Source organism: Lontra canadensis, unplaced genomic scaffold, assembly GCF_010015895.1.
Source record: "Lontra canadensis isolate GAN:19392208 unplaced genomic scaffold, GSC_riverotter_1.0 scaffold5, whole genome shotgun sequence".
NCBI lineage: Eukaryota > Metazoa > Chordata > Mammalia > Carnivora > Mustelidae > Lontra > Lontra canadensis.
The window spans coordinates 33,586,910-33,612,555 of record NW_022630999.1 but is presented as its reverse complement, the minus strand read 5'-3'; the positions used below and the strand labels follow the sequence as shown (position 1 = coordinate 33,612,555).

At 44.8% G+C, this 25,646-nt stretch overlaps 1 protein-coding gene across 1 annotated transcript in view; it reads right to left on the bottom strand.

Moving 5' to 3' along the window:
* The window catches only part of DOCK2 (dedicator of cytokinesis 2), a 408,294-nt gene that overhangs the window by 94,246 nt on the left and 288,402 nt on the right, over positions 1 to 25,646 (bottom strand).

Genomic DNA, 25,646 nt, shown 5'->3' with positions numbered 1-25,646 from the left:
TTTTGTGATCCGTGATCCTCTAAGAGAAAATGCTATCGCTTCTTGAACAATAGTTTACTTTTAACGCTTTGGCTTAAATGAGTCCTGGGATTATGAGCTTGTGTGTGTGTGTGTGTGTGTGTGTGTGTGTATGTGGGTGTGTTGGAAAATCTACCGTTGTCAGAACTGCAGGCTGCCCCAAATGCATAGATACGGAGTGCTTGTTATTTCCAACGGCTTGATTTGAATTTGAAGTTGGGGGGGGGAAGAAAGCAAAAAACAAACCTCAGAGCTCAAGTTGCTTGGAATTACCTTGAAAAGACTGCATTGTCTTAAGCCTTGTTTAGAGAAACTTCCATGCTTCATTTAAAAAATAATAATAATAAAAGGGGAAAGGGTCCTGGTCCCCATTTAGAGAAAGTGACCATTTTATGAAAGAAACCACTATTTTTTATAAGGATCTGCTCAGTGTGTCAGAGTCCACCAGTCAATCAAAATTACTTTTACCAGCTTGTTCATTTCTTCCTTCTAACTACCACATAGAAAAATACAGCTCAGTACCTTACAGCAGGATTTGTAGAGCAATGTGACTGAAGTTTGGCCAAGTTACCTGCATTTGGCTGTTAATGAAAAAGGACAGTGTTTTACATCTGTCTGCAAGCACCCCTTTTTTTCCTGCCCTGGTGTCTAGCCCACCTTAGCAACAAATCGGTCAGAAATCACACCAATGTGACCGATTGATTAGTGAAATGGCATGAGACGCCAGCCGTGGGTTCGTATTCAGAAAAGGCTCCTTTCTGTCACGTATATTAAATAACAAAGCAAAAAAACCAAAAAACAAAAAACCCTCTTTGTCACATAACGATAGAATGATGGAATAACATTATGCCTTTCTGACGTTTATCCTTTTTTTAGTAATATCCTCAACATGGCAATCCAGCTCTTTGCTTCCTGCCCCCTTCCTTTTCTATGAGTTTGAGACCTTACTTCCATATCCACCATATTTTAAATGTTTAGAAAGAGAGAGAGGAGGGAGGGAGTGTGATGCACTAGCCACTCAGACACTCTTCTCACTGACATTGCTCAAACTTTATAGCGTAGGAGCCAGATCTCCCAGTCCTGTCGGCAGCATGGAAAAGCCTGAGTGCTGCATGGGGGCAGCAGGGTGGAGGGATGCCCTGCAGTCCGGGCTGTTGAGAATCCCCCTCTTCCCATCCCCGGCGGAAACCGTGTAGGTGACATATATTTACTACCAAACCAGGAGGCAGCCCCTCATCCATAGCCAAGCAGCATACCAGGTGCCTAGATGGGAAATTGCTTCTTCAAAACAGAATAAATACCAGGGGCATCTGCATCTTAAATCCCAGAGAGAAACTGTATTCGAGACGCTGGTTACAAACCAGGCAGAGTCACCTCAGCTCCGTTCATTTGGGGCGGTTGAAAATGTAGCTAATGAATCACAGCATGAAGAGACACGGCTTGAAACTAGGTCAAACGTGTAAAAATAAGTGCAATCATTGCAGACACTTGGCTGATGAGGGGCTACTTAACGCCTTGAGTGGCAGGGCTTATTTGCCACATTGAACACTTCTTCAGCGATCCGCGACAATCAATCCTCTTAATTAATTCAGCCCATCAGTATGGAGAGAGGTCTCGCACACCTGGGAGAGCACTGAAGCTCCAAAGGAAAACAGCCAGGGTCTCTTCACTGTGTGATGGCAAGAGAGAAAAGAGAAACCCAGTGTCATGTGATTAATATTAATTAGCGGGGATACTAGGTGATTAGGATCAGAAGAGAAGCCCTCCCCAAATCATTTGGCTCCTTTGCATCAAAAAACCCACCATCATCATACCCTCAGATTGATAAGGCCAGGAGTTGGGTGCACGTCACTCAACTTAAACATATCTATTTAACCATCCCTAAGGCAAACACACCTACACACACACACACACACACACACACACACACACACACACACAGTCAAGCCCCCTGCAGTGCTGACTGGACCAGGAAGAGGCTCTCGGTTTGCCCTGCCTTGAAAACCAAGCAACCAAGGGGCAGAGGGGTCTGGTTGGTGCAGATGCGTCCCCCACTCACCTGAGATTGTGGGAGGGATGAGCTCACAGAAGGAGGGAAGCAGCTAACTTTGGGAGCTTGCTACCTAAATGCCAACATTACTACGCGAGCGCGGTACCAGCTGGTGACACGTTGCTATAGTAACTTCAAATAATGTGCAGGGCCAAAGTAAAATAAAATATAGAAAGTGCCAAGGAGAGGAGATGAAGGAAAGTTTTCATACCGAGGGAGGCAGTTAGGGAGATGAAAAGTTCTCTCTCTCAGACCATTTATCTCCTTGGGAGACTAAGAGTGGCCAAATGCCATCCTCAGGTGGCTTCTCCATTCACCCCCACGTCTGCCATGTGGTTATGTAACAGATTTAATTCTTGGGTGGAACTGGCACTGTCTGGGTGGTGGATCAGGACCGGAAGTGGGAGGCTGTGGTGTTAGGAACAACAGGGACTCTGAAACCCCTTCATCATAGAGCTTTGTCGGGGACGTAGTGATCTTTGGGGAAACCAGTGTATTGTTCTGTCTTAGCAACTATCGCGTTCTGGGCACTGTGCTGGGTGCCAGAGTGCAGCAGGGAGTGGGATGGATAAGGCTGGGCTCCTAAGAGTTTACACCTGTTCTGCCAGGATGTAGAGTGTCAGAGCGGGGACCTCGGAGCCAGCCAGCCTGACTTCAAACCTTATCTCTCTCTTCCTTGTTGTGTGACCTTGGGCAGGGTCTTGTGCCTCAGTGTCCTCATCCGAAGAATGGGATAGAAATATTCCTTACTTCATACAGTGTGGGTGAGGATTAAATAAAAAAGCACTTAGAACATGGAAAGCCCTCGATAATGATCACCTATTATTTTTACTGTCATGGTTGCTGACTGTGATCCAGAGAAACTAAGCAGATTAGCTCATTGAGATTCCTGACCTGGGTGAGAGAAATGATGACGTCACCTACCCATGACTGGCTGTAGCCACATCAAGTGTTCCCAATCATAGCTCAGTGATCCTTGACTCTGAACGTGCCTTGATTAACAACATGCCCAAAGTCCACCTGTTAAGTAAATAAATGTGAGCCTCTTGGACTGGGGCATGTTGGAAGGTTTCTTTTATTTGGGGACAGTTGCCAGCGGGTGGGAAGAGTGACAACAGTGCCCAAATTGTTCAAAAGCATGAAATACAATGGTCTTCATCAAAAACTTATTCTCCCAGCTGTTTGGCCTTAGGATGTGTCTGTCTCTGTGTGCAGTGGCGTTCTTTGGTTCCCTGGGGATCCTGCTGTGTGATAGAGTAAACCAAGTCACCCTCTTTCAGGGGAAGCTTCCTGATGGGCACAGATCCCAGGGTTTCATGTGGCCTGCTCCATGTCAAAGGTACAACATCACAGGAAAACAGAAAAGTGTCACTTGGTTGCTGTATATTCTGGATATGCTCTGACACATTCCATCTGTACAACATGACAACTGTTGTAGAGTTAGCTGCGTGCACTCCTGCCTGGTGCTGTGGGCATTGATGATGGCTCAACTACCCGGCATCGCTAGGGCCAGAACTACAGGTATCTCCTCGGACAGCTAGCCTCACTGACAAGGAGCAGGAAAAGAAGGATAAACGAAGCTGTTCTGAATCAAGGCTGGAAGAGGAGACTGAATTGGTAACATGCTCTTCCTTTGAAACTAACACATTCTGATCCTTGTTGGAGCCTATGCATGTGGCTCTGTGGTGTGAGGTCACTTTAAATCTTCAAAAGGATACAGTTGATCCCAAGGAGAGATGGAAGGCAAGGAAATTCCATTCATTCATTCCTTGTGCTCAAGACTCTACATTCATCATGTCCCTGACCCATCTCAACAACTTCATGGAGTCAACTTTATGCCTATTTTACAGATGAGGAAATTGAGATGTATGGATGTCAGGCAGCTTGCCTAGACAGACATTTAGTATATGATGGAACAGGAATTAAAATCTGGGTCTTTCTAACTCCAAAACCTGCGTTCTTTTCATAAATGCAGTGTGTCTCCCATGTCAGACCCGTTAGCTCCATCTGGGAAGAGATTTTTATCGACTTATTCATTGCTCTATCACCAGAATCTAGAATTGAATTTGCACTTAGTGTGGACTCAATAAATATGTGTTAGGTGAGAGACTGAATTTATTATAGTATTCCCCCATCTCTAAATGAATATTATAGGGACCACTCCACATACAAACTCTGAAAAGCTAGGGTCATGGATAGACCATCTTTGCCTTAGGAGGGCTTAAAAGTGAAAGAATTTTTGTTCTACTTCTGAGTATACTCCATCTTAAATTACATTAGATCAAGCCAGAGTGAGATCATTCTTTCACACATTCCTTAATTCAACAAATATTTCCTGAGCACCTATTATATCCCAGGCTTATTTCTAGTTGTGGGGGATACAACCAGGAATGAGAGTAACAAAAATTGTTCTTAATGAGCTCTCACCCCCATTGGTTAGAGGGCCAGGGATGGAGAAACACATTAGAAGCGAGTGAGTACACAAGTAAGATTATTTTAGGCAGTGATAGCTGCTACTAATGACATAGCACCAAGGAATGAGATAGGGATAGAATGGGAAGAAAACCATTTTCAATAGGGGAGATAAAGGCAGCCTCTTAGAGAGCTGGCATTTGAGTAGAAATATGAATGATGAGAGTCAGTCATGCAAAAACCTGGCAGAACAGCATTCCAGGCAATTGAACAGCACATTCAAAGGCCCTGGGGTAGGATGTGCTTGGAATGCTGGAGGATCCAAAAGAAGGCCAGCATAGCTAGAAGGTATAAAACGAGGGAAGATGCTATATAAGATGAGATCAGAGAGACAGGCAAGAACCAAATCCTGGGAGCCCTTGGAGATCAGGGGCAAGAGTTTGTCTTTTCCTTTAAGTGCAAAAGGAGGCCATTGATTTGGGTTTTAAAAATCTCTCTTGCTGCTGAGTGTTGCAAGAACTCCCCTTTAAAGAGGCAGTTTCCACATCTTACCACACAACCCCATCTCCAAAACACTGTACTGGACTTGTTCCCAGGATCAACATTGACTCTTCCTGATTCATGGTAGTGTCACCACCCTTCAGCAAATGCTTCTCAGTAAATGACCACTTTAGAGCAGACTCTAGCCCTCCATGGGCAGGCAAGAGAGTGGACTCTGGTTTTATGTGGATCCTATCTGTCTTTAAGCTTAGTGGGCTTATCTCCCTGTTGTTCAGAGATGAATAGAAGGGAGCCTGCTCCAGTGGCACCCAGGCTCTCCCATTTGCATCTTTGGGACCTGAGAAACCTGCTTGCCAGGAAGGGACTGTCATTCAGGACACCCCAGTTTTTAACTGAATGGAAGATGATTTTTCTAAACACTTCTAATAGCATTTGTGGAGGTGTGGGTGAGGAGGTTCGTAAATGTCATTGCGAGAAGAATAGTTTCAGAAACAAGGATTTATTCTCAACACATATACCGGTGATGACCCTCCAGTCTTTGCACCAAATGCCTCAAGAAAGGCTGTGCAAAAAAACTCTGTTTGGAGTCCTGGATAATACGGTTCTGTCCTCAGTTCACTTCTCCCTGCGAAATAGTGAAGCCAGGAGCATCACTGGGATGTGGGCTCTGAATGAATATTCCAAGCAGCCCCTCATCTTCTCTTGCAAACATTTGCATCAAGGTTAAGTAGGACACCAAGATCAACCTTCAACAGAAAAACGTATCACAAAAGAATATTATGTCTCAGGCAGAAGGCACTGTGGGCTCCAAGACAACAAGAACTATCATTTAAAGGGCCAAGTGTGTATCAGGGAGCATGCTAAGCCCTTTACTTACCCATCAGTAAGGACATTTTATAAGGTTGTGGCAAGGGAAGAAAAGAACTAGAAGAAGGAGAAGGTAATATTAGTTGGACATTTGTGAGTCAGACACTGTGCAAAAAAGTACCCCGATGGTCACGATGCCACATGTTTTGAGCACTCTACTCTGGGCCAAGCACCAATATGCTTTATTTCATTTTATCCTCCCAACATTCAGGCAATCTTGATAAAACCATGTGGACTTTACAGATGGAAACCAAGAAGCAGAGAGGTGACATGACTTGCCTAGCTAGATCAGCTTGACCCCAGAATGCTTTTGTTTTCTTTAGAAAAAAGAAAAAGACATTATTGTTTTATGAACATGATATAATCTTAGTAATAGGAAAATTAAGCAAAACCTCAAAGTACAGTGAAGAAAGGAAAAGTGCATAACATTTTACCCTACTTACTGTCCTCCCTGCCTAACTAGCCTTGAATGTGGAGAACATTCAACATTCCACTCAATTCAGTAAACGTCTCGAATATTAAGAAACATTCTAGAAATGTCTTGTGCTTATACTGAGACAGAAGGATGGATGGAAGGATGAATGGATGGGTGGGTGGAGCTAGCTCGGCAGGTTATACAGGGAGATAGGCCAGTTGATACGGGTAGACACAGTTAACGTAGATAGGATCCGCTGTCTTAATGACTGTACTCTATGGTTTATGAGTCTTCCATGATTTTAGCCTCAACTGAGGATAACTGCTCCATTTTCTGCATTGCTTAGGGTGTTGAAGGCCAAGATGGGTTCAGAGTGAACCATCAATGCCACACGCTAGGAAATTTATCTGGTTTCCCATAGCAGCAGCTTTCCTGGAAGGCACTGGACAGGGCATTCTAAGTTCTAGGAGCAAATGCCAGTTCTCTTCAAATGCCCTGGAACTTTGGACAAGTTGCATGATCTCTATGGCCCCACTTCTCTTGTCTCTGAAACAGAGTACTACCTAATATCACTCTTGTCTCTGAAACATAGTACTACATATATCCCTGTTGTGAGGACGAAGTGGAAGGAGTGTGCAGAGCTCCCGGGTAGGGCCTGGTTCACCAGCGACACTCAGCAAGCCTTCTTGCAATGCTCAGCCTCAGCCCTCTTTCCAGTTTACCAGAACAGTTCGTTGATCAACTGGGGAAGTGTAGAGTTAGCTTTCGGTTGACTCGTGGAGGATGATTTAAACCTCCCTGTGGACCTGGGGAGCTGCATTGCGGGTGATGATTTATACCTCTCTCCCTGCCCTTTGTTTCCCTTTACAGAGCCTCCACATTTGAAGGAGAGGAGGGGCGGGCAGACAAATGTGTTCACAGACAACCCGGCAGCCCAGAAAGAGGGTTTTCAGGAGGGTGGATTATTTTGTGGGTAAAAGGTCTGCTTTAGTTTACCTGTTGTGTTTACTTCATGAGGAATGAAGGTCTGTCTCTCACATTGTGTTTCCAACTTCAAGCCCAACTTTCCCAGCAGGACTCTCCTAGCACCTCCCCAGTCTCCTCCAAACGGGTCTAGCTGTCCCTGCTATAAGTGACCTGCTGGTCCAGCCTGCTCCGCTCCTTGGGTCCTAGTAGGATAATAATGGACTGGGTGTGTGTAGAGGTGCCTCTTTGCAACACCTCCTTGATCGCTCAGCTCCACGGTGCTCAAATGAAGCAAAGGCATACTGATGCGTAATTCCTAATCCACATCAGGGAAGGATTTTCTCCTTTCCCAGACAGTTCTTCACTCCTAATCAATCAATTAGTTAGCAAATATTCACTCAGCACCTATTTTCTGGAAGGAGCTATATTGGCTGACTACACACCGAAGGTCTCAGGGTATAAGGAAGAACATTCATCTCTCTCTATATATATATCCATCCATCCCTATAGTAATTCTCAACTAGGGCAATCTGTCATATTTGGGGGAGAGGGGAAGGTTGCCTAAAGGCCAGGGATGCTACTAAACACCCTATAATAATACACAGGCCAGCCCCAATAAGAAACACTGATCCGACTCAAAATGTCACTAGTGCCGACACTGAGAAACTCTGATCTGTAGAGAGATATACATTGTGATGCTGGATGACAGGCACAAAATGAGTGCTATAAGCAAAGTTTTCTCTAGGCTTGTAAGAAGTGGAAATGACCTTTGTGGGTATGGATCCGGGAAAATTTCACAGAGCATGAGGGGGTTTGAGGAACTAAGTGATTGAAAGAGACTAAGATAAAAATGGGAAAGGACATCTTAGATCTATAATAGAAAATACATTTCATTTTATAATTTGATGAATTTGATTGATTGGTAGTAACTGCTTCAAGAGCTGTGTGGGAAATGATTCCTCGGCCAAGTCCTAGCTCAGCAGGAAAGAGTGTGTTGATTGATTAGTGATGTCTGTGCTAGGTAAGGGAGGGGGAGGGAGAGTGGCGAGGCTGAGAAATTGCTGTCCCACTTTTGTATGTGGAACAGGATGAGGAAAGACGCAGAGGTGGAACTGTGCAGAGTGTTTTGGTACAGCCAGAGTTCATAGAGGGAGATCACGAGAGAGATTTGGAGGGACAGACTGGAAGGGCCTTGAATGCCAGGCTGAGGGCTTTGAACCTCAGTCTGCAGGTAACGGGAAGCCATGCAGGCGCCTGCCTACTGGGTTGCCTTCCAGCCAGCTCCACTGACAAGGTCTTAAGAATGAAAGAAAGCTACCCAAAGTCCTCGCTCCTCATTTCTATAAAGAGAGTACTATTTCATCTGTTAAAGTAAAAACTGGCAGAATCATCATGCTCTGGCTTTTATGAAGCTGATTCCAATGATGAAAAAAATCCTATGAAACTGAACTCAGAGATAACTGTTTGAAAAGCTGACTCCAAGGGTTCCCATTAATGAGCTCCTGTAAAACCCTTTTAGATAGAGCATTCTTTCTGATGTCCTTCATAAAAAAAAAAAATTAAAAAAAGCCTCAAGAAAAGGGGGCAGAATGGAGTGGATGGAGTGGGAGACCATTCCTGGGCCTCAGGTTCCAGCTGACCTCCGGATGAGGACACGGCTCTGCCTGCTGATCTGGTGTTTCCTGTCAGCCCCCAGCTCCCCCGACAGGCTGGCTCCTTAGGCTGTTTCCTTTCTATCCTGGCAATGATACCTCATTGATTTATTGGTTTGCAATTTTCCAAATGACATCATACTCCATTTTTTTTTTCATTCTTTCCCTTTGCTCACCCCCCTCCTTTTAAATTCCCATTTGTCCCACTTCTACTTCCCTGTCCTTTGGAATGGTAACAACACCTTCCAATTACTCCTCTGCAGTACGCATTAGCTGCCTGCTGACTCCCTCTCCCCGTCATCATTAATAAAGGTGACACTGCAGTTTGGCATGAGTGCAGGTCCTCCCCCACCTGCCCTCCCCACCCCTCTCTTGGAGCAGAAGGCTCCCCAGCCACAAAGCCCCTGCCTTTGACGCTTTCTTCCTGTACCTAGCTCCCACCCTAGTGTTCTAATCCACGCTCAATTAAAGAAGATCCAGTGACACAATAAAAATGCCATCCAGAGAGCTGGCCTGGTGGTGCCCAGATATCAGATCAACATACTACAACCCCATATCTACTAATTCTATCTGGAAAAGAAAAAAAAAAAAGTGACAGTTGTCTGGGCTGATTTGTTCTTTAAAACCCCTGCTGACTCTTTCACCCTGGCAGGCCTGGAGAATTCCTAGCAAAAGTCTAATCAGAGTTAAAGCTTAGAATTAGAGAGATGATAGGGTGGGTGATCCTTGGGAGCCCTTTTAGAAGCCATGGACCAGAGAGGTTTGGTGGTTTCCCAATGGTCACACAGCTGCCGAAAGCGCCAGGGCTGGTGCTAGAACCCAGCTGTTCTGACTGCAGTGTTCAATCAAATATACCATTCTTCCCTGCCTCCAAATGCTGGCCCTGACCTCCAAGTTCCCTACAAACAAAGTGACGATCCTTTTCCTATCTCCACCAAGGGGTTGTCTTGATACCTAGAATAAATGGACCTCAATTAATGCCTAAGGCTGTTGCTTGAGATGCACATGCTCTATCTTCCTCACCACGTAGGTTTCCAGATTTGGGGAAGAACAAGCCATTGAACACAAATTTAATCTTTCAAAAAAATGGAATGGGTGTCTCTATCACCACCGTTCATCCTTGCTTTGATCGATTACGTGCTGTGCCCAGCATCCAAATCAGCATCAAACTGAAAAACCAAACGATTGATCACTGAAGTCACTCTGCGAAATGAAAATTGTCTGAATGTGCCTCAGGGCAGGAGCAGGGTGGGATGTGGGAGGTTTTGCTTATGACGCTTTGCTCTGAGATCTCAAACCAACAGTCCGCGGCACTCACACGGTGCACAGGAATGGTTTGTTGGGCCAGCATGGTGTTTTTAAAACATGTGACTTCTGTGCCAATAAGACTCAAACAAAAAAATAAAATAAATAACAATAAAAAGGAAAACATTTGACTCTTGGGTCAACATTTAAAAAACGAATTGTTGGAAGACCCAGATATACCATTCTGCATCCCCACACGGCAGCACTGGGGGCCACCTCCTAATGTGAACAGGGCCCGTGAGGGGTGGACGTGCACTTGCCTGGTATCCCAGGCCTGGCCTCATTCTAGGGTGACCTACACTTCCTGGTTTGCTGGGGACTTGTCTGGTTTTAGCACTTAAGTCCCATGTCCCAGGAAACTGCTCTTACCTTGACAGTTGGTCACTCTACCTCGTTTTTGTGTTTTGTTTTGTTTTGTTTTACGTCCTTGCCTGGTCCCTGTGGGCATGTACACATATGACCTCTTCCCCACCAATTCCTTTGAGCCCAAATGCCTCCCCAGAATGACATGCAAGGCTGCCCAGAAACTGAATCCTGCTTCTCCTCACCTCCCCAACCTACATGCCAAATTTATCTCCTCTCCCTTGGTGTCTGCACAAGTTAAGGATGCCTTCTTTTACACACCATGAAGTCCAATTCATTTTTCAAGACCCATGCACGGGCCATTCCCTCCTTCAGGAAGCCTTCTCTGTTTCCATCTGATGCTCTTCTGCCCCATTCCATGGCAATATTTAGCATCCCAAAGTCTAAGAACATCTTGGGGGGAGGTCCTAACATTGACATCCAACTCTCCTTCTGCTTATAACATGGAATCATAATCATATGTCCATGTGTCTGTGTTGTCCACTAGTCCCAGAGGTACTCAAGGACAGAGACCTCCTATATCCTGTATTCTCAATGCTGGACTCATGGAAAGTGCTTAGTAAAAGGTTTTTCAAATGAGGGAGAGAATGAATGAAACAACCCCCATCAAAGAGCTCGGGGGGACTACCTTATTTACTATGATTTTAAAGAAAAAAAGGTCTTCTTGGGGCACCTGGATGGCACAGTCATTTGAGGCATCTGACTCTTAATTTCAGCTCAGGTCATGATCTCAGGGTTGTAAGATCCAGTCCTATGTTGGGCTCCGCGCTCAGCATGGAGTCTAATTAAGACTCTCTCTCTCTTTCCCTCTCTCCCTCCCCCCACACTCTCTCTCATAAATAAATAAATAAATATTTATAAAGAAAAGAAAAGAAAGGAAAAAAGGGTCTTCTTAACTATCCCAGTGCCCACAGGGCCTCTGTTTCTTAGCTGATTGGCCTGAGTCATATGCTAAGCTAGAACAACCCATCTGTGACTGGGGTCAAGCTGTTATTCTTTTGGACATTTATCTTAAGATCATAAGATATAAAGTGTTGACAGCTTTAGGGTCTTTCCTGATCAATAAAGAATTCCAGGAGTCCAGCTTCCTATTGGACATTTCCCCTGGGATAGCCCATAGGCAGCTCATCATAAAGATGCCAGCAACATCCCTCCCTCTAGAGCCTCTCTCCTTCTTCCCTGTGTGCTGCTTCTCAGGACCACTCAGCTGAAGACAGTAGTCCAGCCATAGACCTTGATTCCGATCTCTCTCTCTCCTTTTCCTCTCTCTCCTCTCTTCTCCCCACTCCTGCTCCATTCCATAAATCACCAAGCCTCAGGGATTTAGTAATTTGTCTTTCATGTGCTTATTCTCTGTGCCCACTCTCCCTGCCCTAATTGAAGCGGCCATCACTGCCACCTGGCGCATTGCACCATCCTTCTAAGTGGACCCTGTCTCCAGCTCTGCCCCCTCTAACCTCCATACTGCAGTCAGAATGCGGTCGTACTGACATGGGAAGGAGACTCTCCCTCCTACTTAAAATCTTCAATGGATCCCACTGACTCTGAGGGTAAGAACCCAAACTTCGCGGCACAGGATGAAATTCCCTGCATGAGCTGGTCCGTTCCCAACTTCATTTCTTCTACTCTTCCTACCTCCTCCTTTAAACTACCACCAGGCCACGCAGAATTTGTCCCAATTCCCATCCAACGCACTTACCCAGATCATATTCCTCGCATCTCTGACTGCCTGTCCACACAGTGTTCCTGGCCCCAGCACATGCATGCACACTCAAACACACCCCTTTGAACTATTTGCTCCAGGATGCCTCGTGTGTGGGGGGGATTGTTACATACATTAGGTATGATTGCATTCACAAAGGGATAATGCAGTTCTCACAGAATAAGTGCTCAATAGATAGTTACAGTTAAGAGTGCAGGCGTCGGGACGCCTGGGTGGCTCAGTGGGTTAAGCCTCTGCCTTTGGCTCAGGTCATGATCCCAGCGTCCTGGGATCGAGTCCCGCATCGGGCTCCTTGCTCGGCGAGGAGCCTGCTTCTCCCTCTGCCTCTGCCTGCCACTCTGTCTCCTGTGCTCGCTCTGTCTCTCTCTCTCTCTCTGACAAATAAATAAAATCTTAAAAAAAAAAAAAGAGTGCAGGCATGTCACGTGGCTAATTTTTCAATGGTTATAAGGGAAGGCTACACAGAAACAGCTAAGATTTGGGCTCTTCAACTCTGAGTCATGTCAAGCTCCCCTGCCCCCGCCAAAAAAAGATTAACTGTATGCATCTGCCGTCCTCCATATGTTTAACATGCAGTGTCCAATGAAACTGACATTATGTCATGATTAAGATAATCAATGTTAATTGCATTGAATCAAGCCACTAATTTTGTTCCTACCATCATGGGGTTATACATCTCATTTTGGAATTTTAAAGCCTTTATAACTTCACAGCATCATCCATCCCATGTTATCATCTCAAGAATGGCAGGATGTTATTGTAAAGGAAAACTTCCCTGCCCTTGTGATGTCAGATCATGTTGCCTGGGACATCCCTCCTCAACCCCCCACCCCAGGTCTCTTTTAAGTCTCCGAGGTTCTGGTTGGTGGCAGAGCATCAAGATGCTTTTCCAGTGAAGAGCCTATGTTTCTGGAATCCTTCTCTGGTACAGGACTCATGTTGGTTTTCACCTTCACAGCTGGCTAGAACAAGGAGGCACACGGAAAGTGGGAGCTGAGAGGTCTGAATTCTATCTAGTCCTAACTTTGCCGTCAAGGACTGGGTAATCCTGGGTGAGTGTTTTAACCTGAAGAGGTTCCAATTTCCACATCTGTAAATAATGAAGAGGCCTATGTTTCCAAATTCTGAAAGGCTGTGAAAGGCATCTGAAATTAGAGAGACTGTAGAAGGAGGTTCCTTCCTCTGTTGTTCTTTGGATGAAGTTGGGCTGGGAAGTTGTGGTTCCCAAACTCCACTGCCCATTAGAATTCCCTGGTATCCCATTCTCCAGGCACCAGGATTTGTAATGTTCCCTGGGTGATTTCTCTTGCGCAGCAAACTTTAAGAACCTCTGGTTTTAGGGAGTCAATATTGCTTAACAGAGGAAAATGAGGCAGGCCACCCAGCTTCCAGACTGGTCAGGCATCATGAATAAACTGCTCAGCCCCTACACACTCACTTTTCTCACTTCTAAATTCTTGCACGGTTTTTGCAAATCAGTAAGTGTGGTCAGGCACAGACACCTAGTACCTCGCTACCCCAAGCCTGGCGCTTTGGCCAGCAAGAGTGGGGGCACCTGGGAACTTGTTAGGAATGAGGACTCTCAGGCCTCTAGCCAGACTAGATGAATCAGAATTCGATTCCCAGGTACATAGTTCTCAAACCCTGAAGTTGGAGAAGCATTTTTCTAGGACTCGGTGCTGTTCAATGAAAGATACGTTTTGAAACCTCATCAATCCTTCCCTTCTGTCCGCTAACCACTCATCAACGCCTGCACAAGCGTGTGTGCGGCTGGATGCAGGGTCCCAGCACAGCGACAGGCACAGAGCCAGGCTGCAACAGGTGTGTGGCCATGTGATAGACGGATACAAAAGGGAATCGGGCCTGCGTCCACTCTCAAGGAGCTCGTGGTCCATGAGGAAAGTTAGGACATGAACTCCAATATCCAGAATGGAGTAATGGTTATGAATGAATGAAGGCTCCCCTTTATTTGTACACTTCCTATGTGGCAGGTACATGCTAAGCAATTTACCTACACTCTCTTTTTGAATTCCCACAACAACACTGAGGATGGATACTATTATCTTCTGCCTGCCTTTTACAATGAGGAAGCTTTGGCACAGAGAAGAAAAGTAGCTTGTCCAAAGCTACACTCCACTAGTATGTGGCCCCGACAAGACGTGAAGTCTGGGTAGCCTAGCCTGATCACTCTGCAGTATGCCACGGCTAGCGACAGTTTCTGGCTTAAATTTGACCACAGCCCTTTCAAGGGCAGCCCCAACCCCAGGTGCTGTGGGAGAGGCAGCAGGAGGCCCTGTAGGCAGACATGATGCCAGGTTTCTATTCACCGCAGAAGAGCTGGCCAGAGGGCTGAGAGCTCCCGCAGCCTGCTTGTCTGACACAGCCCACCACATCTAGCTGTCCCTCTCCCTGGCCTCTCTCCTGCCAGTTGGACATTTTACTTGCAAATACGGTTGGCAGATGATGCCAGCCTTCTCAATGACAAGTCCAGGCGACAGAAAGAAAATGCGTTGTCTGCTCTTGGAAATAGGAGCAAAGCAACTTTCTGAATATCACATAATGAGCTGCAGGGACGAGGGATTCCAAACCAGGGGTTCCGGGCTCTAGGCTCAGGAGAAGATGGGAACAAGGACAGGTCCATTGTCACTAGGAATAAAAAGGTATAATGTAATTCCCCTGGGTCTTCTTCACCAAATAAAAGAGAGAGTTCCCCCAAAATGTGCATCTAAATCATGTTTTGGTCAATATAATTTTATCATTCAATATGAGATGGTGACTGGCATAGTAATTAATTGAAATATTTATTTGTGCTTCTACCTTCCCATAACTTCCCTTGCCTTCTTTCTCCCCTCTCCCTGCCATTTCCATAAAGGTATCCAGGAATTTTGTTCCCTCTCCTTGGAGGGGTGTGCTTGGTGTGAATCAGCAGCAACATTTCACCTGGAACCTTTATGAAATGCACATTCTCGGGCCCCTCCCAGTTCTGCTGAACCAGAACCTTGGGAGCAGGCCCAGTGATCTGTTTCACAAGCTTTCTAAGGGGTTCTAATGGGCCCTAACATTCAGGAATCATTGTGTTGGAGAGCTTTGGGGCAAAGCAGTTCTGGTGAGCAACTGAGGCCAGGAAGGAGTAAAGGGGACACAAGACACAAGGAGGGAGAAGAAGGCAGAAATTGAGGGGAAAGGGCAAAAAGAGACTCCCAGCACTAGAAGGCGGGTGGTGGGTTGAAGTTGTAGGTAGCAAAGATCAGTAACTCTTGCATGTCCGAGGGAACTGTGCCCCAGCAGTACTTAATCAGCAAAGCCTTCATCGTTAGCGGCATGTGTGATCACATGATGGCTTAATCAGCGGCAAACAGCCAGGGCCCGAGACCAGAGGGATCTCCAAGGATGCTCCTCGGCACGTTAAGACCCCAGGGACTTCTCTATGGCTCTCTGGGCGGGAAGAAGGGAGCTGAGATTGAGTCTGTGAATGCTAGCTCAGTTGGGCCAGGGCTGCTCCCGGTTAGATTTAGAGAAAGTCAGGGATTTTTTGTTTTGTATCTCACAACAGTTCATGGATGTAAATTTATGCACACTATCCCTGGACTACTCTCAAGAGGCACTTTTCAAGGGACATTTTTGGCCCTTTCCAAACTTTTTTGGGGCAAAAGCAACAGTGCCTGGTGAACACCAAACGCAAGGGTGGGGTGTTCGTTTCCCAGCACAGATAGACGTTCCAGGGCCATCCAGTGGAAATCCAAGGACAGAGGTGGGGACCATAGAGCCAGCCTGAAGGCCTACTTCTGTTCTCCTCACTTCTAAGGAAGAGAAACATCAGTTTCTCCAGGACAAACCTGCCCAATGTCCCTCGGCTTCTTCACGGTGGGTAGATTTCCTCCAGACCCTCCTTTTAACCATTTTTACCATCATTTTAACATCAATTCTCACACTCCTGGGCTTATCCCAGCTGGAGCTGACCAGCTAACACCCTTCCACCTCCTTGACCATACCTGGCTGGGGGATGGTGGCAGAGCATGGCCCAGGCAGCTACAGGGTCTAAAGCTTTCTCTGTTCTGGGCAGTAAGAATTCTGCCTCACCCTGAGTCTGGCCTCCACTCCCTGTCTCCTCACTCTGACTTCTACCTTGATGCCCACCATTCACCATCTCAATAGCCAGTGCTTTTTTCTCCTTTCAACTCACAACCCTACTTCTTTCTCTCTAATGATTTTTAAAAATAATTTCCTCCCTTCTATAGCAATATTGTCTAATATGTCATCTTAAGCAATAGGCGTTAAGTGCCTGGAAGTCAAGGATTACGCCCTACATACATTTTGCATTGTGCCCACTCTGGGGCCTGACACAAGTTAGGTTTTCAATAAATAGTTACAGAATGACTGTGTAGACACCGCTATGTATTTGATAACTCCAGGTGAACATTTTACAGGTATCCTACATTCAATATGCTCAGTTTAAATTCTTGATCTTCACCTCTTCACTTAATTTCAAATCTAATCCTCTTCCTTATAGAGGAAGTGGCACCTCTGTCCACCCAGTTGCCTGTACAGAAAGCTTCAGGCATCTTTGATTTCCCAGCCACATGTAATTGTTGACCAAGTCCTTTCCAATTCTGTGTACAAAATATGGCTGGACTTTCTCCATTTCTCTCTACCCTAGTTCAATCCACCACCATATATCCCCAGAACTAAAGCAAGAGCCTCCTAACTGGTCTCTGATTCCAGTCTTGCTTCCTCTCCTCCAGGGAGAAACCAGAGTTGATTAAAAATAAATAAATAAAAATAAAAAAATGGAGTCTCATTACTTACATCCATACTTAGCCACAATAAAACCTAAAGCCTTGTCTTTGGTTTCATCTTCCACCACTCTGTCCAGACACACTGTATTTCTCTATGTTGGAAAAGTTAGCTTGTTCTCCTAGGTTCCTCATTTTAGTTTTCCTATAAAAACTTCGCTTTTTCCTTTTCAGCACGTGTCAGAATTCTTAATCACATATTTATTTATGCATTGACAGGTTTAGTGCTTGTTTCCTTCCTAGGTCCTTTCCTTTCCGAGCTCCTCAAGGTCAGGGACAATGTCTGCCTGGTTCACCAATGTCTTCCTAGTACTTAACACAGTGCCTGAATATAAGAGGTACCTAATAAATATTTCTTAAATAAACATATGTTTAAATTCTAAACATTATGCTCAGCATGCTATGTTTATTTTTGCTCTGTTGTTAGAGTTGATTAGCTAGCAAAGGTGAGACAGTCCCCTGATATAAGGCAAGATTAAGAAATTCAACTTAATTGTGTTCAGTGAAGTTCAAGTCATTTCAATTATATTCAGTTCACTTTAATTTAATTCAACAAACCTTCAGAGATACCAGAAATCTGACAGCTTTTTTACTAGGGTGTGGAGAAATCTGTGATAAAAATTACCTATTTCCTGCCCTTAAGAGGACCCCCCCCATTTAATTCTCCTCATCTTATAACTTGTAGGACATAGGACCAAACTTATCTATGCTCATGAAACTGCAAATAAACAACTGGTCAACCTAACCTGGCTCTCACTGCCAGCACCTACCAATGTAATGTACAGGGGTATCTGATGACAGTTACAGAAGTTTAAACATTGTACAAGATCAGTGGAAGTGAATAATGAGATGATGACGAAGCATGTTGACTCTAATGACTCACCCTCCTTTACTGGTCCTCTCCGGTGACAGGAATTCTCCAATCCATATTTGAAAACCTATCCTAGGGTCTCATGTCCCTTTCTAATAGTTCTCCCTTTTATTCTGTTTCATCTTGAATATATGAGAGCTTAGCCTACTCACTTCCCAAAAGACATGAGTTAAATAAGAGATTAAAACACAAGACATATTTTCAATGTCCTGAAGTGAGTTATCAAGAAGCAGAAGTAGTGACTTTCAGGTACCACCACTGAGGAGATATAAATACCTGGGGATCAGGTTCTGAGTTCTCCAGTAGCAAAGGCAGAAGAAAAAGGAAATACACTGATTTATACAGTTTTACCTTTCAGACATGGAAAACAAGAACAGCTTTCTGCAGAAACTACATTATTTTCTCCTCTGTAACTGTACACTGGCAGGAATTTATCATGAGTCATTATAAAAGGACTTAGAGAAGCAGGGTAGGCCTTACTTTAATCAGTTTCACAAAGAAAAAATACAGTTCAAACTGACTGTTCTCATACCCAGGCAAATTCTCTAGGAGATTCAAAGCATGGGGTCCAACATTCTGCCTTCTGATGATCCTGCTTTATACTGGTTTAATTTAATGTAACCCCATTTACTGTTATCTGGACCTCAAAAGAATCCAAGCAACTCTTTGCCCTTCTTCTGAGGATTAGCTTGGCTCTCTGGGATGCTTCTCTTTCCTCCTTTCCAGGGGAAAACACCTTTTCCATCCTGTCATTATATTTCACATTTTTCCCTCTGATTGTTCTAACTGGTCTCCACATGACTCTTCCTTGGTCTTCCTAGATCTATGATGAATTTTATGATGTGGAAGGCACAGATAGGATAACATTTGTTAATAAAATACCTGACCAAGAATAAGAAACATAAAGTCAGAGGACCTCAGAACTGGAAGGACTCTTTAAGGCCAATGCCCACACTCATACTTTGATGCCCTCTGCAGCATCCCCAGGAAAAGATCCAATGACCACAGCTTGAATAAGTTAAGACAGAAGGAACTGTCCACCTAATTAGGAATCCCCTTTTCCTATGGATAGAATTGTTAGAAAGTTCTTTCTCATGTGGGGATGTTCTTCTCGTAACAGCAAGACTTTCAACCAGTTCTGCTTCTGGAGCCTGATCTTCTGATTCCCCTAAAATATGCTGAGAAGTTTATGCTTCTCATACACACCCACTCCTGCTCACTGGAATATTCTGCAAGACTACCTAGATTTTCATCCATTGCTTCTGCCCTGCCATAAACTTAATACTTTGGAAGTCAGTAATCTGATTGTATTTGATCTCGATTCTGAGAAGCTGTGCCATTCCTTACCAAACCAACCAGGAGCTGGTCATACTGACAAAGCACAATCATTTGAGGGACACAACGCATACTGTATATATTTTTTCCTACTGTCTTAAGTATTTTTGGCAACAAAGAGAAGCATGAAAAGGTGAGAACACTTTACCCTGTGTCAATTATGAAGGTGCCTGGGTGCTTGGTAAATGACAGCCACCTCTGCGTGATCGGCCTCTCTATGGCTGGGCATTGCTGGCACCCCAGCTTTTTTCCTGGCCTTAGTACCTATTTAACAATCTTTAAGAGAACTCTGTGCCTAACACGGAATCTTAAAATGTGAACATTGTTCTTATAAAATGAATATTTAAACCGCATGCTGCAAATTCATACCCCTAAAAGGGAAAAAAAAATTCCCCTTTGTCCTCTCTTTTACTAATAAGAAGGAGTGCGGGCACTGAAGGGAACAGCCCCACTGTATGTGCATGGAGAGCTATAAATTAAATGTGCACACCAGGATTTCAATGAGAACATTCTAAACCATCAGCACTATTATTGGGATGATGGGTTTTTCAGACGTTCTGTTTGCCCTGCTCTTGTTCGCCCACCTCTGGGGCTTTTCATTGCCCCTAGAAATCCAAACGTCGATGGGGAAGGAAAACGAAGATGGTATTTAATAGTCTCAGAAGCTTGTCATTAACAGTAGCGCCATCAAGGTGCGAATGTGGCAGGTTCCTTTTCCTGCAAAGCAAGGCTTCGAGAGCATCTGTGTGCTCCTTTAGTCAGGATGCCTTCCCCACCAGGAGGGCAGATAATCAAGTTGACTAAAGACCGTGCTTTGTTCATCTATGTGGATCTGTGGACATCGAATTTCCCATATGCACGTCTATCCATTCTGTTCAGGGTGGATATATCCACCAGATGAATTTTAAATGTGCCTGGGCTGCTCTAATTTTCCAGAGCACAGCACATCAGGGTCTCAGTGGAGGTTGACCGGCAGGGCCTCTCCGGGCACTGTGCTTGCCCAGGGTAGACTTTGCAGTAGAAACCTCCCCTTCTGCTGCTGAGCTCAGTGTGTCTCTGTAAGCAGGCTTGTTTAAGGCAATCATTAATGCCCACCAGCAGGGGGTAGTTAAGAGGGTGAGGGGGAACCGTGGCACTAACTGGAACCCAACCAATCCTAGAGCTAACAGAGCCGTGAACTGATCAGGAAGCTGGGAAGTTCAAAGCTCCTCACCCCACCAAACCAGGACAGCCTGAGAGTCTGGAAAAGCCAGAAGGAGTCCTGTGTATTCCTGAGCCTTCCCAGTGCATTGCCTCTATTGTTCCAGGAGTGGGAAGGAAATCCCCATGTATTCATTCACTGTTCAGCAGTGGAAAGAATCCCAGTTCCTTCTGTGACCTTGGGGAGGCCCCTGATACTTCTGAGCCTCAGTTTTCTCATCTGCTCAGTGGGGACAGTTATACTTATCCTCACAGGCTTGTGAAAGTAAGCATTAGCATTACACTAAAATAATAGTAATAGCTAACATTGGTCAAGTCCTTATATACCAGACAATGTGTTAAGTGTTCTCTGTCTCTGGTCTCATTTAATCCTCACAATAATCCCATGAGGTAAAAACTCTTATTATTCCCGCCCAGGCTATAAACATAGAAACTGTGGCTCAGAGCAATTAAGTGACTGACTAAAGGTCACACAGCCAATTAGGACTGATGGTGCCCATTTTTACTCATTCATTTATTCACCACTATTTATTGAGTGCTTGCTACACACCAGACACTGAGAAGCAAAACCCCAAACAGTTCCCACCCTCCTGCTCTTACAGTCTCATTACTAGAACGCACCAAGGACAGAGCAAATGGAGATGGAACAGAATCCCAAATTCTGCTCGACTGCCAGGGGGTCCCAGCCCGAACCCTCCAGGACAAGCCTTCCCTGGTGTCGCTGATTGAGACATGCTTAGGGAGACTGTGCTGGTTCTACAGAACACCCAGGAACAGAAACCAGCCATACGGGCCAAGGCAGAAAAGTCTTGCGAGTTGCCTTATGTGTGAGGCATTCCCAGACTTTCTGAAAGAAATCTTGGGAATGAATTGAATCCATTTCTCTACCTCTGAAAAAGACTGCATTTGTACTCTTCTTTGCCAGAGAGATTCAGTCAAGGAAACTCACTTTAAAAACCTGTTTAAACAAAGTCTATATTTACAAACAGGTGAATTTAAGGGCATTCCAGCATCTTTAAATAGTGAGCACTCCTGGTGCATTTTAAGTGGGATCAATTCAATGCATTTTCTTAGCACACAGCTTTTCAGGAATGCAAAATGTACCTGTGTCCAGCATCTTAAGGCTTTTAAAAGAGAGAGGATGCCTTTCTCCTTGTTTGGTTACATGCTTATACCTCCTAAAGCATTTGTCTAGAAGTCCTTCCTTAATTCTAACCCACATCCTATCTGAGATCCCAAAGGTAACTTCTATGCTCTTTGAGTTCTAATACAACTCAAGAGAGAGGGACCTGAAGGAAGTAGCTAGATCCGAGGTGCCTCATAGCCTTGTGTTGAGGACTCCTGTGAGAACTGAGGCAATCTCTTGGGTTAATAACATCACTTGTGGTTGAACCCTTTCCCTAATTCTGCTCTAGCTGTTCTCACACATGTGGTCATCTCTGAGAAGCCCTTTCTTGGAGACACTTAGAGCAGCATCTATAATTTTTGCCATGTAGCATAGCACCTGTTCAACCAGGATGGATTGTAGAGGTCATCAAGTCCTGCCTTTGTAGGACAGAGGAGGAAGCTGAGCCTTTGAGAACTTAAGTGACTTGACCAAAAACATGCAGCAAATTTGTGCCCAAACTGGGAAGACTATCAGACTCCAGATCCTCGTGGAGTGCCCTGTCCTTTGCAGATCTGAGTCTCCTCACCCTCACCTAACTGCTTCTCCAAGGTCCGGAGCCATGTCTTGTTCTTTCTTAGGGCCCCCACAGCCCAGGTAGAGCACATTAGTTGTCCAAAGTACATCTGCCTTGCTTGGACTTGACCGGGTCCAGGCAAGACCACCTTGGCCGTGACACATGAAAAAGAACTGAATCTATGAAGTCTTTGCACAGTGGCTATTTGTAAATGCACTGTTTGTAAATAGACTTTGTTTAACCGCTGAAGAAGAGTACAAAGGCAGCCTCCCTCCCTTCCTTTTTTACATACCTTTGAATACACGTAGTTATATGTTAGAGCCCAGAACCCTTCTAAAGGAAAGAAAGACACATCACTCTCTGAGCATGCCCTGGCACTGCCCAAATGACCCTCTGTACCTGGTGGTCCTGGGCAGGGGGATTTCCCCTTCCTCTCCTGCAGGACCACTTTGAGCCTTAAGTAGATAGAAAAGCCTGGTCTTCTCACCTCCCCTGGGAATGACCATGCAGCTCTCCTGCTTTCCATCATTTCTGAATCTCTGTAAGGCACTGTCTGCAATTGATTTCTAATGCCCCTGCTAAGTTCTAACAACTGGTGAAAATTCCTACTCGTATTTCATGGACATTTCCCTGATGGTTCAAGTCACTATTGACTTAGTCACTGGGTTGCACAGATGTGCATTTGAGCCTTGCCAGGCATCAGCAAACTTGACCACTCATGTAGTCACTCCCCTTGACTTTGGAAGCCACTTGAAGATGTGTAAAAAAAACGTTTGGAAGGTCCAGGACTTTGCATTTGGGGAACCAACTATCTTTTGGGCAAGTCAATCCCTTCCTTGGACCTCAGTTTCCCCATTCACGAAATGGGAGAACAGGAATAGATGAACTCATAGGTCCCTTCTGAGGCTAAGTCCCACCTGACTGCTGAGCCATAGCTGTAGGCAGGGAGGTTAGAAAGATCTTTCTGGCCACAAGTTGACAGCTTGTCACAATTACCTTGACTGAGGCCTGAAAAAAAAAATTTTTTTTTTAAAGATTTTATTTATTTGACAGAGAGAAAGAGAGATCACAAGTAGGCAGAGAGGCAGGCAGAGAGAGAGAGGGAAGCAGACTCCCCATTCAGCAGAGAGCCTGATGCGGGACTCGACCCCAGGACCCTGAGATCATGACCTGAGCTGAAGGCAGAGGCTTAACCCACTGAGCCACCCAGGCGCCCCTGAAAAAAAATTTTTTTTGGCTTCAAAATGTAAAAGGAAAACTGCAAAATCAAAATGAGCAAATGTTTAATTAAATGCCTCCATAATGCAACATTACATAAATACCATTAATTGGTAAGTTGGATATTCATTAAAAATTTTCATTATATTTAAAAGCAACTTGTTCCTTAGGACTCTCCACTTTGAAAGAATTTTCAAATATGCCTGGTGAGTGCTGAGGGCTTATAGCCATGAGTTACTCAACAGCCCAAATCATTAAAAAACAAACAAACAAAAAAAAAAACAAACAAAAACAAAAACCTTTTAAATATTTTACCTCAAAAAATATTAATGTGGAATGTGGGTAACTTTACTGTTTGAGAAGATGTGAAGTAAAATCTCCCAAAATAAGAATGGCTAGAGCCTTTGAAAATCTTAAAAGTGCGCTAATACCAGAATGTATAATACCAAGAACTAATATTTATTAAGTACTTCCTCTTTGCCAACCTCTGTTTCTGAACCTTTTGCACGTATTAGCTCATCGAATCCTTGAGGCCATCTCTGAGTTAGGAACTATTCCCAAGTCGTAGGCAAGGAAACTGACACGGGGGTAAGTAACCTTTCCAAGGACACTGGGTAGTTATCAGCACAGCTCCGGTGGGAAACCAACTGGGTCAGGCCCATGCCCATGCCTGGAGGCACTCAATTCCACAAGATGCCTGGTGACCCTGGGTGTTTCCAGAGGAGAAAACAAACGCTGCCACAGCTTTACAAATTAGGAGTGCAATTTACATGGCATCAAAAGCCTCCATCCCTTGCTCAGCCCTGCTGCTGCTGTCTCCCCTGTGGTGTTTCTGCCCTCCATATCTCCTCTCTAGCTCACTCTCAGCCTTACCTGCATAGTAGCAGTGATGCAAAAAATACTGTTTTTTTAAAAAAGAGCTGATAGCCATTGACAGTTCCATCAGGATTTTACACAGTACTTAAGCTCATTGAATCCGCACAACAAACTTCATCTTATAAACAAGGGATTTGGAGTTCAGAGACTTGAAATAATTTGCTCAGGGTCGCATAGCTCTTAGAGGCAGTGGAAGCTAGGACTTACACTCCGGCCTTATTCTAAAACCTAAACTCCCTTTTAGAATAGGAATATATGTGTATTGTTCAAGTAACCCATTAATAAGACTCATGAATAAAAAGTGAATCTCTCCCTTTCCCACAATCAACCTACTCCTCTCTCTCTCTCTGACCCTCTCTCCCTATGTGTCCACTGTTAATAGTTTGGTGGGCATCCTTCCAGACTTTGCTATATATTTAAGATTCCATTTAGATATCTATCCAACTGCCCATTCCTTCCTTATCTATTCTGGCTTCACTCTCTACATGTGACAACTCCCAGGATGGAAAAGGTGATGACAGTGCTTTACTAGGCATGTCAAAATTCCAAGGGCAAGGCTGACCAGAGCCCTGATATGTATCCAAGGGATGAGGAAAAGCTTTCCACCCCTTTGCGAAGCTTCTTTGGCTAGCACAGCAGTTTTGTCTACTCCTGCATGGTCTCATGTGCCAAAATGGCACACTACCTTCTCAGCCTGGGAGGTCTCAGGGCTTGGCTGGCTCAGATGCCACCTGTGGGGGAACTTCGAGAAGAACAGGGCACCCGCATTAGACTCATCGTACAAATCTGACTCACTGTTGCTTCTCCATTCCTTGCTTAGAGGGGAGTCATAGTTGGAATTCTGCAGAAGAGAGACCCGGGCACAGACGGAATTACGTAGGGACGTTGATTCCTGCATAGACAGCACAAGCAGAGCATTAAGCACACAGTAGATGCCCATGAAGCTGTCAAATGAAGAAGTTAGTTGAGTATGAACAGGGTCTCTTCCCAGTGTTGCGTGCAGAAAAGCTCTGCTACAGTGAATTTTTTATTTGAAAAAATGAGAGATTTTAGTCCTCTGGTGGATTTTTTTTCTTTTATTTTCATAGTGACAGTTTAGGGGCAAAGAAAAGCTTCTATCTCTCTGAAATAGTAGGAGAAACCCATGGGGTTTGGGTAACTTAAACTACAAGGCTCTCTTTCACATGTTGCAAAAGTAGGAATATTTAACAATGACACCGATAATGTCATCTGTGCAAAAGAAGTGACTTCCTGGCTGAGAGACGGCCAAGATAACATTGTGCCAAAGAGTGGGAAGTCTGAGGGTTTGGAGGTCTGGTGCTGGTGCGGCCTTCTTGGCTGTGTGATTTGGGCAAGGTACTTAACTTTTCAGTTTCTTAGTTTCATCATCTGTAAAATG